Below are 3,338 nucleotides of genomic sequence, written 5' to 3'. Positions count from 1 at the left end.
AAGCATGAATGCTATTTTCATAATTCCTAAATAATGGAATTTGTGATATTAATTCATGCAAGATTAATCGGGCTTTGGCGGGGGCCCCACATACATGATCTTATGATCTATTGATTGATTTGATTGATTGACTTGGTTATCATACATGGTTTATTTATCCTGCTCTCCGACATGCATGCTATTATTTCTTAATTGTTCATTAACCTCATTCCATGATAGCGCGTTGCTGTTTGCTGCCCGGGTACGCATTCACTCATTCTGATCATTCACTATACATATTCTGATTCTCATAGATGCATGATTGATGTGAGTATCCATTGACTTTCTTATTGACTGCCACATCAGTTTCATTCTATTAGTAGAGACCCGACTCTAGGGACTTAGAGGGGTGCTACGGTTTATAACCGTACCTTTCTGATAAGTAACCTGACCCCCGAACCCGATCCGGTTTTTCGTAGACTAACCTTTTCCAAAACAAGGAGTCACACTTAGGGTTTTTCTTTCTTATTTTGTTTACCCTTTTAAAAATAAAACAAAAATAAGTGACGACTCCAAGTCATTTTTCTTAATCAAATAAAATCATTTTTCCAAAATAAAAATCGAGCTCGCCATTCGAGTGGGAAACGCATGAGCCGAAATGTGGGGTCCACAAAATGACGACTCCACTGGGGACTTTTTTAGAGGGTCAAGCTTGAACTTAGAGTGAAGCAAACGTAGTATTTGATTGGACGATCAGTGGATGCTCATCTCTTGATTGTACATTGAGGATTTCTTGATGCATGCTTAGATGTGGTATTCATTTGAGATTTCGACATGCTGGATTATTGATGATTGATCTTATTGCATTGCTTAGCGTATTGATTCTGATTTTGGCATGATTTTTCTGATCACTTCACATGCATACACTCACCATTGTATATCACTTATCTTGACATGTTGATTCTCTGACTTGTATACTTTTTTGATCGTCTTTGAGCGGGATGTTTGTGTCACTATTCGTCTTGATTGTCGTATTCTCGTTTATCTTGTGTGTACATGATGATATACATGAGCTTTGCCTGATTGTATGTTGCATGACTGCCATTTTTCTGTGTGATTGCATGTCGTCTGTCTATGTGGGTCTCACTTCTATCCCCCTACATCCAACTCTCTTGGTTTCGGTCATCCCTTTCATCTCGGTTCTCACTATTGCAAGTGTGAGACCTTATGTGTGCTTGCTCCCTGACTGAGCCAGAGATTAGGAGTAGGGTCTAGCGACGGGCTATATCGATGTACGGGAGCATTCCGGAGGAGGACGACACTTTGATGTCGATTGGAGTCCGATCATTGAAGACCTGTATAGCCCCAAGCTAGGTTTCATGGATAGTTGTGCGACCAGTGTGTTTCCTATTCTGCTCTAGATTCTTAGGTTTTTCAGGTGCACCCACACCATTCACTGTGCACTTTAGTTGACCATTGAGCGTTGAGAGTTTGAGAGGTTTCACCATAGGAAACCCCTTGGGATGTCGAGGTAGTGCATGTGTGGAGGTGATGACCACCTTGCATGGAAGCACCCCATCTCTTTTTTTTGAGGCGTGCAAATGGTTGCGTACCGCCGGAGGGTACGATCGCTTCTGCTAGGGATCTTTTAAAGTCCACCTATCTCCTTTTAGAGCCACCTTGACCTTATAGTTTGAGCCTTAGACATTTCAATTAAGACTCCTTCCCTACACGTGGGTGCATCCGTGGGCCTTCAGAGCCGGTTCAGTAGTAACAGGTTTGGTTACCTTCGCGGTAGTCTCTTATATATCTGCTTAGGGTTGGATATTAGTTTGTTTGCTTCTAGGCTACCTTTTGACACATTTGATAGACATTCTTTGTGAAGTTTCCCTTACCCCGCACCTTATCTAGTATTTTCACTATTGTAGGAGTACCGATACGTTCAATCTAGGATCGACTTCTTGGATTAGAGTTGAGGGTAGATTGATCAGGGTATCGGACCAGTTAAACCAGAAATCAGATCAGAGGGATATGGATTCACAGATAGTTACCGTCGATCAGTTCGCTGAGGCCATGGCTTCGATTCAGGAGGCTATGGCTAGCCTTGGCCGGATGATAAATGGGCAGCAGGCCCAGCAGGTCCCGCCCCCGGTTGGTGCCTAGTATGACCCTACAGTGCCACCACCTCTTCCACCCAATCAGTCAGCGCCACAGGCCATGCCGTTCACTCTGCATAGTCAGACCGGGGTTGCCCCGCCTCCCATCACCGTGCCCACCCCGACCTCAGAGGACCCACATGCTCGCATGGATAGACTTGAGCAGGGTTTGAGACAGTTGAGGGCTTCAGATAGAGCCACTACTTGGGAGGGTTTTGATGGAGTGCCGGTAGCTAGCTTGCCGGCTAAGTTCAGGATGCCTGACATTGAGAGGTATATTGGCATTGGTTGTCCACGCCTTCATCTCCGATTATACAGCACCGTGATGAGGGCTCATGGACTGGACGAGCCTCAGATGATTACTCTTTTCCCACTATCTTTGAGTGGGGCGGCCTAGCGTTGGTTTGCATCTTTGGAGGCCTCGAGGCGCTGCACATGGGACGACTTGGCCCAGGAGTTCCTACGACAGTTTTCGTTTAACACTGTCGTAGACGTATCGAGGAGAGAGCTAGAGGCTCTTAGGCAGAGATCGGACGAGTCAGTTTCTTCGTTCATTTCCCGTTGGCGCGGGAAGATAGCTGAGATTATCGATAGACCATCAGAGAGGGACCAAATTCAGATGGTTTTGAGGAGCCTGCAGCCGCGGATCGCCAGACATGTGGTAGGGGCCCCGTTCACATATTTTGGGTCTCTGGTTATGGCTCTGTACGATGTCGAGGACTACATCTCGAGAGGATTATGGACAGATTCTTCCCCTAGTGATATTAAGGGGAAGAAGCCCTTCGTAGGATCGAGGCCAGCAGATGTGAGCGTTATCGGTTCTTCCAGTCAGAGGCCTCTCAGGCGCCATCAGCCGATCCCACAGTTTCCCGAGCCTCATTCGTCCTATGCATCTCATCAGTACAGGCCACGGGCACCTCGTCCAGCTTATGATCAGACATATACTCCGCAGACTTTGGCTTTGCCTTATTATGCCTCCCAGGGCATTGAGAGACCCTCGGTTTCCTACACGACTATAGGACAGCCATGCTATGCTGCTCAGTTCACTGCGAGACCCGCAGCGCCTTATCCCCGACCCAGAGCTCAGCAGACTTCTGCTCCTTTTGCTTTGAGAACGCAGAGGTAGTTCTCACAGATAGGCATGCCGTTGAGCCAGGCTCTTCGGAAGCTTACAGAGGCTGGGTTATTGACTACTCTCACCCC

This window comes from Vitis vinifera, chromosome 18 (genome assembly GCF_030704535.1).
Source record: "Vitis vinifera cultivar Pinot Noir 40024 chromosome 18, ASM3070453v1".
Taxonomy (NCBI): Eukaryota; Viridiplantae; Streptophyta; class Magnoliopsida; order Vitales; family Vitaceae; genus Vitis; species Vitis vinifera.
This window is presented reverse-complemented; position numbering follows the sequence as displayed.